We start from the raw sequence: 13,536 nt of genomic DNA on the forward strand, positions 1-13,536 counted from the left end.
TTAGTCTACTGAAATATAGTATTGACACATTTCCTAACAATGTCCCATACATAATAACACAGGATTTCTAAAAATCATTGTTTTCAGTCTTTATAAATCATCTGAATTCCAGCTGTTCAAACAGCCTCTGGAAGCTAAACCAAATCCCTTGAAGGTAGATTGTTGGTCCCAAGGTCACTGTGGGACCCAATCAAATGGATCTCTACTCCTCTGCCAAACACTCCAGCAAGGAGATTCTTAGAATCTTAAGAAGGGATGGGGGCAGGGAAAGGAGGTGGCACGAAAGGAATATGAAAAAGCTGCTAGGGGCAATCTAAAGCCACAGCAACACTGCGTGCTGATTGCTTGATTGCCGATGGTTTAAAGTAAGCAGTTGTCATTGAACTCAGAAGTGAGATAATGAACTATAAAATAGCAGCTCAAGGTTTCTCATTTGGGAGCTAATCTGCCTTCAAGGTACCCCCAGCCCGAGTCTAGTACAGTGCCTGGTACGCACAAAAGTTCAAATCTGGTGAATGATGGTCATTGGGAGGCCTGTTGTAGTTATGTTCTTTGGGGGGGGGGGGGCAGAGACAGAGACAGAGAGATAGACAGAGAGACAGAGAGAGAGACAGAGAGAGAGAGAGAGACAGAGAGAGAGCCTCTCTTCTGGGAAATGCATATTTCCTTATGAGCTGTGGCCCCAAACCATCGCTACCACCAACACTATAATTCTGTCCACAGTGATTATCACAAAGGCCTAGCACTGCCCCGTAGATGAGAGTTCAGTCAAACGGGGGATTTAAGACCTCACCCAGTTCCAGCGCTCGGACGGCCAGACTGCCCTGGACGGGAGTCAGTTATGACACAGGAATTCCAGTTTAATCTTTGAAGAGACACGGGTGTGACAGACAATTTGAAGGGAACGCAGAGATGGGATTTACTTTTTTACACCACATGCTCGGCGCCCCGCCGACCCAGAGCCCCTCCCGATGCTCGGGCCTGTCCTCAGGGGCTCGGGCCGCCCGACCCGCACCGACCCGCACCGACCCGCACCGACCCGCACCGACCCGCACCGCCCCGCACGCCGCCGCCTCCGCGCCGCCCGCTCCCGCGACCCGCCGACCCCGCGGGCGCTCGGGGGCGTCCCCGCGCTCCAGCCCTGGCGGCTCCGGGCGCCTCCCGCAGAGGGGGCTCCGCGGGGCGCCGGCCGCGCGCTCCCGCGCCTCCGCCCGCGGCGGCCCGGGGGGACCGGAGCCCAGCTGCGCGGCAGGGCGCCCCCAGAAATGCGGGCTTTCCCCACCCCCGGCGGCGACCCCACCTCCCGCCCCCGCGGCGTGAACGCGTGTGTCCGTCTGTCTGTCTTGTCTCTCTCGACGTCAGTGGGAATTTCCAGCCAGGAAGTGAGAGAGTGAGCAAGAGAGAAAGACAGAGAAGTGCACCCGCGAGCCGGGCAGGAAGAGGAGGTTTCGCCACCGGAGCGCCCGGCGACGCGCTGACAGCTTCCCCTGCCCTGCCCGTCCCGCGCCGCCCGCCGCCGCCCTCGGCCTGCGCCCGCCGCCGGCCCCGCTCCGAGGCCCCGCGCCGCCCAGGCCAGAGCCGCCGCGGCCGGGAAGGCGGCGCCGCCGCGGCCCGGCCCCCGCGCGCCCGCGCTTCCCTCGGCCCGCGCTGCGACATGGCGCGGCGCTGACCCGCCCGGCCCGAGAGACGCGGCCCGGCCCGGCCCGCACCCGGCCCCGCTCCAGCCCCGGCCCCGGCCCCGGGCCCGCGCCGCCCCGGAGGGCAGCCCGCAGGCGCAGGAGGCCAGCGCCGCCCCGCCGCCAGGGTAAGCGAACTCGGGGAGAGGGGCCACGCGGGACCGCGGCCCGAGCCCCCGCCTCCCGCCCGCACCCCGCAGCCCCGCTCGGACTTCCTCATTCCCGCGCCAGCTGCCGGGCGACCCCGGAGGAGGGGGTTGGCAGGCGTTGGGAGGCACTTGGGATTGGCGACCGAGGGGCCGGGCACATCCGGACTCGGCGGGGCCGGTCGCCCGAGGCCGCGGCCGCCCCGCGGTCCTTTCCCTTCGCGTCCCTCCGCCGGCGCGAGCGGGGCCCGGAGGGGAACTCCCGCAAACTTTTTTCCCCGTCCCCACCCCCACCCGCTGCGGGGGGGACGGCTGGACGCTGGCGGTGCGCAGGGGCTCGGAGGAGAGGGGAAGGTGGTTGGTGCAGTGCTGAACCAGATTTCACCTCAGGGCGTCCCATGAAATGAAAGCAGAAGTGCCCGGCCGGCCTCGGGCCGGGAAAGCCCTCCCGGCTCCCGCAGATGGAACCGGGCGCCTAGTCCTCCGCCTCCTACTTCAGAAGGAAGCCCCCGCTTCACACACGCACAGGCACACACACGCACACACACGCACAGGCACACACGCGCGCACACGCACGCACACACACACAGACGCACACACACACACAGGCGCACGCACAGGCACACACACACAGGCGCACACACACGCACGCACACACACACAGGCACACACACACACACAGGCGCACACACACGCACGCACACACACAGGCACACACACAGGCACACACACGCGCGCGCACACACACACAGGCGCACACACACACAGGCACACACACACAGGCACACACACACGGGCACACACGCACACACACACAGGCGCACACACAGGCACACACCCAGGACGCAATACATTCCCCTACTACGGGTCCCGTACATTAGTTTTCAAAATAAGAGCTTGATACCGACCCTGCAGGGCCTGGCGTTTACGAGGGAAAAGAAATTACCTACTTGGAGCATATGTTTTAGACGCTGATTATGTAAAACGCCTGAGCAAACGGTACCGGGTAGTGTGCATGACCTCTACAACAAAAATAATGATATAAACAAAGCCTCGCCTAAACACAAGTCTCCCCCTGGTCTTTAAAACTAAATACTGATGGAGATGTTTGCCCTGATTTATTGGTCTATCCTGGAATTTAAATGGGACTTAATGATACAGTATCTGGTTATCAAGATTTAAGATGTTTTCATGGACTTGTTAAGTAGGGTTGTTCAACATTGCAGCTTCTTAAATAAGTGTATTTAAGTTAAAGATTTTTGTCATAAAGCCCATAATCGGAGAAAATGACTGGTATTACTAAAACACTTAATAGGTCTGGCATACAAACTGGTGATCTCTGGTAAACATTTAAACGTGGGATCAAGATGTTCAATGCTTATTTTTTTTAGCAGAATTCCTCAGTTGAATATTCTTGAGTACTTTAAATTGCATTAATGTTTGTTAAAACGTTAAAAAGGATACTTGATTAACCTAAAGCCCTTAGTTGATATTTCGCTTTCCTGATTTTATATTGTGCTTTCTAGAGATGAGTTCTTTTGCTGTTTGAAGTGCTAAAAAAAATTATGTAAATGATTTAAAGCAAAATATTTTTTGAGCTTATGAATTTGGGGAGCCAGAAAATAAAAGGATTTGTTTCTTGCCGGCCTTTTACGTTTATGATGTAATTAAATTGCTGAGGTGAGAAGAACATGTATGATACATGGAAACATGAAATCTCCTGAAATTATTCCTCTATACTGAAATACCTGCAGCTCCTCAATGTGCTCTGGAGCTTGTTTAGATAAAGTGTCTTTCTGGGCCACAGCCTGCTGGACAGATGTGAACACAGAGGAAGACTCATCATGTGTAGGATTAATGCCAGCACTGAAACACTGCTTGCTGTGGAGAGTCAACCACGTCTAACCTGTTTGAAAGACTTTTACAGAAAATACTATAATCCACTTAGGGGTTGGTGGTGATTTGCACATTTACATTTTTATTTTATAATCTCCGTTTTGTATGTTCTGCAGTCGGCATTCACAAGGGCTGAATATATGCCCGTTTTTCGAACCCAGTTAGTAAATACTGGAGTATGCACACAAAAATAGCCCTTCCCCTTTGTAAGCGCTGCTTTGATCTGTGTACTTAACTTCCTCCTTCTGCGTCTTCAACAAGCTCGTCTGTGATGACTGAGGTGCAGTTGGTAACAGCTCGGTGGGTCTGGAATAGGCAGGACTTCAGATTTAGTGATCCTGTCCCTCTTACCGTGTTCCTTGGAACAAACCGAAGCTAGTTTGAGAAACTAATATTTAGCGAGGTGGTTTTTACGGCTGCTTTTAGACTTCCAGATGATGGTCTGCGTAAGTTACAGTTACCTGGACTTTCAGGGTCTGTTCACTGCTGTAGATAGGAGGTCTAGATAAGGAATCGGAGGTTACAGGAATCTGGGACTCTCATTCAGTCAGCAAGACCTTCTTTTTTACCTAATCTATGAGAGGTATTCCCCTGTTCAGAAGAGGTGAAAGTTCTGGCTTCTGGAGGGAAGTGGTTTCTTCATAACCTTCAATGAGTTTGAACTTGGGAGAAGCAAGAGCAGTAGTTGACATTTTAAAACAGTACGTTAAAAAATAATATCTGCGTTTCCGTATGGATTTTTGATAGTCCAAATACCATCTTTTTCTTCTTCAGAACCTACTTGTAGATGCCCTGTTCTGAGCATAGAGATGACTGCAGTAGAAAGCATTTCTGGAAAGGCAGATGGTTTAACCAGTAGAGTAAATATTGAGATTATGCCCTTCTATTCTACAGATTGAACATGAATTGCACTAGCAGAAATGAATGTGTAAGAATCAAGGGTTACACAAAATGCCTCATTAATTTACCTTATTTAGTAGGAAAGTTGTTTTGTTTGCCTGATTGGTTTTCTGTTTATAATGTGAATCATACAAGGTGGCGTGATTGTTACATATTATAAGAGAAGGAGAAGGAAGGAAAGAATTTTAGTGCAGGAGGACAATTTTAAATCTTCTGTTTCTATATGTATGATCAGAGTTCATTGACAACTGCTTTCTTGGTGACCAGTAAACCACACTGAGGCAGTTTACCCTGCTTTCTGGGAGTTAATTCGCATTTGCACTCTTGCACTATAAATACTGAACTCACCCTAGTGCTCTTGGAGGTGAGCAAATAAATCATCGGAAGCAGATATAACCCTTTGAGTCGACCCTGTCACTCCTTAGGAGACCTTGAGGGTTTGAAGAACTAGAGGCATTCAGCCTCAGAGGGGAATGTTTAGATTTGTGGCATAGTACTGCAAGTTAGTTTGGCTCCTTGACTGTGTGTGTGTGTGTGTGTGTGTGTGTTTAATCAAAAAAGATTAATCATTGAAACCAGGTAATTTGGTAGTTAATAGTTGGGGTGCATAACCAAGACGTTTATCTTTGTGGTACTCACTGTTAGATTTTTTAAAGTAGTAGTATTTTTTTCATGATAATGAAATAGCTTCATGCTTTTGGTTTCTGCTCTATTAGAAAAGGTTTTCCTGAATGCATATTAACAAGCTAGCCTTCAGATAAGGTTGGTAGACCTACCCTTGAAGATGAGCTAATAGTTTAGAAAATAAATTGTGAAATAAAATATTATTGCTTCACTATGAATAATTTAAAGCCAGCAGTTTACCCAAAGTATGTAATATAAGGTGTGATTTCCTAAAGATTATAGAATCCTAAAGAGTATAGATTATGGATGAAAATATTTGTTTAATTTAGATTATTAATCATAAAAATATCAGTTTTAAATTTTAAAAAGAAATCAATTCATTATTCTCTTACCATATTTTTTGTAGTAGTTAATAGTTTTAATTATCAGTAACAAAGTTTTATCTGCTTTAATTTGTTGCCTGTTTTGAAATTAGAATAATGAAATGGGTGTTTTAATTCCCCATTACAAATTGGCTTATTACTTTTCACGTGCATTTCACCATGAGGCCAAAAATCTTACAACCAGTTTTATTATGATTCATACTTTCAACAGATATTAACAAATTTAAACTATCTATAGGTTAATTTTTTTTAAATATGAAAAAAATTCTGATGGAGTTTTAAAGAAGATTGTAAAGATTCTATATAGCTGCTGCTTCTTTTTTTTTTTTTAATCCTCACCTGAGGATATTTTTTCCATTGTTTTTCAGAGAGAGTAGTGGAAGGGGGAGAGAGAGAAAGAGAGGAACACCGATGTGAGAGAGACACATCGATTGTTTGCCTCCCACCTGGGGCCAGGGATCGAGCCTGCAACCGAGGTACGTGCCCTTGGCCGAAATCGAACCCAGGACCCTTCAGGCCGATGCTCTAGCCACTGAGCCAAACCGGCTAGGGCTCTACTTAGCTTATTCTTTAAGAGCCTAAGTATGAAAAAATAATAAAAGGGAGAGGGAAAGGTACTACCTGACAGAATCAAAATCCTGTAGTTCCAGTTTTTAAAATGTCACACCTATACTGACCAATATCTGACACTTAACATTGTGCTTATTGGTTCACACTGAGCAGTCAGTAACTATTTGTTGAATGAAGGAATGACAGAAGTTTTGTTTTGTTTTACTTGTTTAAAAAAGGGCAACCGTTTTCTGCAAGGACCAAGAATTATACCATTTTGCCTTGTCTGCTGGGAAGAAAGAAGCAAAAAACTAGTTCTTACTTCCTAGGTACTGTATTATTGTCTAAAGAACACTTGAAGTTTACTAGAACAAGTAATTTATTTAAAAGTACCCAGTGCCTTCCAAAAGGGAAGCATTTTATTTTGAAAGAGGGGTTTATGAACTGGAAAAAAAATGGCTTTTAGTTTCAAAGTTTTAAATGCACTCATCAAACAAGGTAATAAAGTAATTGAAGTGATAAAAGGTGCTTGTACAAGTGTAAAAAAAAAAAAAGTAATTTTTTGGCTGGCTAGAATTCCTCTGAGCTCCATTGAAACTGTAATTTTAATACTAATATCTCCCAAAAAAGAAACAGTTACAAGCACTGTTTTGTAATCCAAAAATTGTTAAAGCCTATCTAAATTAACCAATCAAAAAGTAAAAACACATATGCTATGATATCCAGAATTAAATACTTATTACATATAAAAAATTGGGGTCAGTGGGGCAGTTACTAGCTAGAAACCTCAGGAACAAGCAGGCAGTTAACAAGATTTACTGTACTTTCCATTTTTGTACTTTAATGATTTTTGTGACAATAAAACCTAGGCCTCATCATACCAGGTTTTGCTGATTATTTCTCAGTTGTAGCATTTCAGAAAATTGTCCTTGAAACTCTGACTCTAACCATTTATTCTGTGTGGACACATGTATGAAATGAAATATACCATCCAGACTAGAAAAGAGCACAGTGCCAACACTCTCCGCCCTGGTGTCATTGTGCCCCCGCCCCCAGGAGAGTCAGAACCATTTTATTGAAAACTGCTGACTTCAGTCCACTCTGCTTTGTTGCCCACCTAATTCTGGTTCTAACTTGGCCTCTCTTTGAATCAGTTCTAAACCTACATTCAAGTTTAAAAAGTTAATTTTAAAAATTGTTTACATGTGGGGAGTTGGGGGATGGAAGAGTGCATAGAGGGGATAAATGGTGATGGCAGAATAGTAAGTGTACAATTTAAAAAAAAAAAAAATGTTTATAGATACATAGATGTATAATCATTTTTGTTGTTGCCAAAAAACTGAGGAAGAAACTAAATGTTTGCTTATAGAGCAACTAACTATACTGTAAAGATGTCATTGTTAAAAAGCACTTGGAGAATGGCTAACAGCAGTGCTTATTAGTTAAAATAATAAAATAGTCCAAACACTCTGACGGTAGCTTCCCTGTGGGAAGAGCACAGGGAATGATAAATTTTGCTCTATTACATAATCAGCTCAATCCACAGCTTCTGGGTGGGCATGAAGAGAAGTGTCAACAAAAACAGAAAGTTTATAACATTGTCCTAATCTTGACCATGCTGGTCAGAAATGTATAGACAATTTATACATTTCATAGTGGAAAATAAAGCTATTGGATTTTTCTTAGGTTTTTTAGCTCTTTAATATATGAGGCTCTCTAGCATTGTAGGTGAGATTTACTTTTGCTAATTTGAACTAAAAAAATACAAAACCTGCATAAAGTTAAGCACACCTGTTAACATTTTAAAAATAATTTGATTTGATTGCTATAATGAATTTTGTTTGTCAAATAGCAGTTATTTTTCAAATTATTTTTATTATTTATTATTGTTTATCATGTCATTTAGACTAAGCATATTATAGTATATTTCAATGTCATGGCATACCTATCCTCCTTACCTCCAAAAATCAATTCTAATGTATATCAAGCATGAAAGTAAAAAATTAAAAGTGATGGTAAATTCCCTAATCAACCTACTTATCTATTGGTTCTGTGCCCAAGCCTGCAATTCATTGAAGTAGTGAAAATAAAGTACTTAATTGTCTTAGAAAATATGCCTTCCGAGACAAGAATTTTAGGAATGGAGGGAATGACGGTTTTTTAAGTGTTTTAACATGAAATCCTGACCCATGTTTTATTGGTATTTGAAGAACTTCTTTGTCTGCCCGTTCTTAGGTATAGGTTTATTTTCTAGGATTGAACCAATTATTGGTGTTTGATCATTAAGACTTGATGTATAAACTTGTGTCTTTTTCTTTTAAATGGAGGCTAGGTGTGGTCAAAGGACTAGAGTCCCTTACAATTTACAGCATCTAATGTAATGCTGCCTATATAATACAAACACTTTTATGACTTAGGCAGTTAAAATAAAGATGTGAGAGGATGGAAGGAGTATGGTTGGCTGTTCATAAGGAGGAAATTTAAAGTAGAAGAAATATGAGGAAGGTTTATGTATTATTGTTCTATTGGATTTCAGGAAAGTACTCCAGGGAATACACAAAAACATGGGTTTATATAAAATTAAAACTGAATATAGGATATCTGGAAAGTAGAAAAGATTATTTTTTTGAAATGTACTTACACTGCTAATTTCAAGCCAACCAAGAAGGTGTGGGAAAGTACTTTTTGTAGAAGATGGATTAAAATGAGCCCAAAATAAAGCGAATCCCATGCCATGTCCATTTAATTCATTTACTTATTATGCTAACATATAGTAAAGTATGTAAGTTAAGTGTTATGTGTGTGTGTTTCAATCCTATGAGTCTTGAAAAATTTGGCCAAAACAAAGGATAATGAAAACATAGATAAAAGTTAAGGGGGAAAGTCCTCTATAGAATTAGATCTTGAACTTTATTATTGACTTAAATGTGAAAATGGAAAATAATGTAGAAAGTGAACCAGAATTCTAGGAAAAAAGGGTAAATTCTTTATGTCATGGATGAGAAGGGGAGGATCATAATGAAAGAAGTAGGGAGAGATTGCCCTTGAATAGGACTTTTTTACAGACATTTCACTGTGAATTAATCCTATTATTAATTAGTTGAAAACAGTGGTCATATCCCCCATGTTCTGAAACCACTTTAGAAGTCGTTTGTGATTAAGCAACCTCAGAAACCCTGGGAAATTAAAATCAAAATCATGGTATGTGATGACAGTTAAGTGGACTTCCTTGCTCTCCTGCCCTATCGTAGCATTCCTTTGAAATCCTGTCTTTATGGTTTATCTCCATGTGTTTACCCAGTTTCCTGTTTTAGACATTTAACTGAATATAACAAGCGCACCTTAGAACATTTTAATATTTCCCGACTATTTTAAAACATTACTTTATCAGTCATTTACACGGAAGTTGTTTGTCATGATGGGCAGGGTAAGTATCCTGTTTCTTTTACGAAGTCCATTAGAATAGTCCAAGTTTAAAGAGATGGTTTAATCCTATGTTGAAATAAATGGATGATTTGAGGGACAGCTGTGCTATATTTACTAAATATGTGTTAAACTGAAGGAGCCCAGTCATTCAGGGAAAGCCACAAAAAAATGATAATTGTGTGGCTGAGGCACTAAAGTATCTTCACGTAGATGTCCCCTCTGTATGCCATCGTGCAGTGTATTCTCACCCCACGCACCGAAGTGCCACCCCAGCACGCTAGGGAAGGCCATCATTAGTCCACTGTGCTCCCTTCCGTGGATTTCCCACGCCAGAAATCTAGGAACCTATTCTTCTTGCATACGCACTTATCTGCTCCAGCCAGTCCCCAAGTTCTATCAACTCAGCGCCTCCTCATCTCCAGAATTCATCTCTTCCTCACTGAATTTCTAGTTTCAGTTTTGCACGCCTCCTGATAGATTGCCTCCTGCTTCTTTCTATCCCATCCTTCATACCAGCGTCAGAGTCAGCTTTCCAAAGTGCAAGTCCGGTCACGTCACAGTCTTTATATTCCTGAAATAAATCTTCATTGTTTCACAAGCTGATTCCTACACACCTCACCTCCCACCCTTGTCACCCATCCCCCCTACTTCTCATATTATCCACATCAGTTTTCAGTTCCTTATCCACCATGTTTCTCACTTTGAATGCCCCTTCCTATGTGCACCCTGTGTGAGGAGTGCCATTTCTTTCTTCAGGCATGGTTCAGGCATCTCCATTTCTCTCTCCCTCCTCTATTCATTTGCCCTGACCTGCCCCATAAAGAGTTATGTGCCCACCCCACCCCCCTCCATGTTCTCTTGACTTCTTACGCAATCCAAACAGAAAATAGGTTCAGGGCAGGGACTTTATCTTACTTTTTATTTGCACAGCACCCAGTAAGTTTGCTGAATGAATAAGTAAATAACTAGATAAAACATCAGTTGACTGTGCTATTGATTAAGCTGTCTGGCCCTGGGCAATTTAATTAACTTCTCTGGTTCTCATTTTCTCTCTGTAAAAATATGAGAGTTGCACTAAATAGGCACCTACCTCTAAAATTATTTGTTTCTTTGATATAATAGTGTTATTTGGAAGGTTTCAGATTTTCTTGCCATATTGAGGTAGATCAAATTAAGAAAAATGCATGTGAGAAGTTACATAGACAGTTTTTGATTATTAATGTGATAAATACAAGGAACTAACCTTTTTTCTTTTTTTTTGATTGAGTTGTCATTTATGGTCCAGTCTAGTGTCTTCCTGATATCCAGATGTTCCAGGGGTTGCGTCTCTTCATTATTAATTAGTCTCTACTATGAACTCATATTCATATTTCTCCAAAGAAATGGAAGGCAAATGATACAGAAATTAAATATAAAATTCAGTATTTTAATTCTCAGTTGGTTCAAGGTTTCACTAATTAAAACTATATTTGGAGGAGGAAGAAAGGGAAGTGGTAGTGGTGTGAGATGAATCCTCATATGTCATTACAAGAAAACAGTTTCTAAAATTGATAAGTTAAGAAAAGAAATATAAGCATAGAATTTGGAGATATGAAAAGAACCCCCAGGAAAACCAAAAAGGGAAAGTTAAGACTGTTAAAAAGTCAATTGCTCAGAAAAGCAGGATTGGTGAGGTGAAGAGAGGTGAGGTAGGGAAACCTTTGCTTTTTAAAGCTCTCTACCTTTGCAAAGTAGGATTTTCTTTTTAACCATTAACTTATTTGAGTATGTGGTGAGTCCTTTTTACTGGATACAGTGCTGAACAAAACAGAAATCCATAATTTCATGGATTTCATGTGTTGTTTTCAGTGAAAAAAAATTATTTTACATGAGCCTTTTTAAAATTGAAGAATCACCAAAAGAAATGCACAAATCAGAAGAGGGCAACTTTAATGATTTATCTCAAAGTGAACACACTTAAGCTAGGTAATGTTCTAGAAACAAAACACCCCATAAGTAAGTCCTCTCCCTGCCCTTCTTAGTCAGAACCATTACCCTTCACTCTCCTTCAAAAGGTTCATTAATGATGTTTCGGTTACACACATGTTGACTCCATGACTCATATTCATCTACATATAGTTGAGAGTTGATTGAATAAATTAATTACTCAAAGGTGCTAATAATGAGCTTCATACAAGTAAGAACTCTGCTATGATTAATAGCTCTAAGGTCAGTTCATTTCACATTTTCCTCACTAACCCAAGTATGTTACCAAAAATATCAAACAAATCACATTTTTACATTAATTTGTCATTTGTGCATTTCTGTAAGTATTTTGTTTATATCCAACAGTCAAGGTAACTGACAAAGAAACATGGGAGAAAGAAGTATTTGCGTCAGATCTTATCAGACATAGGAGAGAGTGTAGTTCACTTCTTTCTTTCTTGCTTACTTTCTACATTGATATCTGCATATATTAAAGGGTTTATTTATATGAGTGGTTGGTGTGGAAAGGCCTTCATAACTAGATTCAAGGACTGAAAGGCCCTGGTATAAGGCCTGGTTTTGATGCTTGCAAATTATTATTTTTATTTGTGTATGATTGGAGCCATCATTGTGATTATTTATTCAGGAAAATCCTTTGCTCCCTCCAAGCCGGTTGTTACCATATCCAGAGAACTAAGTATTGCTGGTTCATATGATGAATCTTTTTCTTTTACAACATAATGAATATATTTTTACTGATATTTGAGGATTAATAAAAATGAAAATCTAAACTAAAGTCATCATATGCAGATTTAGAGAACTTGATCAGTTTCTCTATATTTGATCAAAAAATATTCCTCTCTAATTCATAATCCTTGAAGTTTACTTCCTCCTCAATCTGAAAATACAAATATTCCAAAATGATACTCAAAACAAAGGACAGATGTGATACTAAAATTTGGTCATACTCTTTTTTTTTTTATTAAGACTTTATTTCTTTTTTGAGCAATTTGAGGTTCACAGCAAAACTGAGGGGGAAGTACAGAGATTTCTCATCTATCTCCTGCCTCCACACATGCATAGCCTCCACCTTATCAGCATCCCCCATCACAGTGGTACATTTCTTACAATTGATGAACCTATGTTTATACATCATAATCACCCAAAGTCCATAGTTTATATTATCATTCATCTTGGTATTGTGTATTCTATGGGTTTGGACAAATGTATAATGACCTATCTATCATTATGGTATTATACAAGAGTATTTTCACTGCTTTAAAAATCCTCTGTGTTCCGTGTTTTCATCCTCCTCCCTACCCCCCCCCTCCCTCCATCATTTAAGAGGCACTCCCCACCCCCTCCCCACCCTGAATTTAACATCTTGGCTCAATTATATATATTTGAGGATTTTCTAGATAGCTTTTATATTTAGGGAAGAAGAAGTCTGTAGAATTAGAAATGTGAAAGCAAAACATTCAGAACAAAGTCCAGTAAGTCAAAATCCTTTCTATGCCACCTGAATGAAACACCTCGAACTTTGGTTTTTATGTGGAAATGGAAGGCAACAATATCCCATGAGTGACTAAAGTTATAAAATGTAAGGTTTTATCTAATTTTCTATAATATTTAGAGAATTTCCCTAGCTATACAAGTTCATACTCATTAGGTTTTATCCTACTGAAGTGTTAACAAAAAGAAATTTTGCTTAAAATGGAATCTGCCATTTGATATACATGACAATATATGATTAGAAAATGTCCAAGACATCTTTTTGATCCTAAACATTTCAGGTATCTATGATTAAGAAAGCAACTGTAGGCAAAGATAGATGATAGATAGATGATAGATAGATAGATAGATAGATAGATAGATAGATAGATAGATAGATAGATAGAGATAGATAGAGATAGATAGATGATAGATAGATAGATAGATAGATAGATAGATAGATAGATAGATATAGATAGA

General features: G+C 41.2%; 1 protein-coding gene across 2 annotated transcripts in view; it reads left to right on the forward strand.

Moving 5' to 3' along the window:
* Positions 1-1,699: 1,699 nt before the first annotated feature.
* The window catches only part of NFKB1 (nuclear factor kappa B subunit 1), a 122,316-nt gene continuing 110,479 nt past the window's right edge, over positions 1,700-13,536 (forward strand). For both annotated transcript variants that reach the window (XM_081116996.1, XM_081116997.1), the window contains exon 1: positions 1,700-1,804. The gene's annotated coding sequence lies outside the window, so the exon portion shown is untranslated. The remainder of the gene's footprint in view (positions 1,805-13,536) is intronic.

This window comes from Miniopterus schreibersii (genome assembly GCF_964146895.1).
Source record: "Miniopterus schreibersii genome assembly, chromosome: 1".
Lineage (NCBI taxonomy): Eukaryota > Metazoa > Chordata > Mammalia > Chiroptera > Miniopteridae > Miniopterus > Miniopterus schreibersii.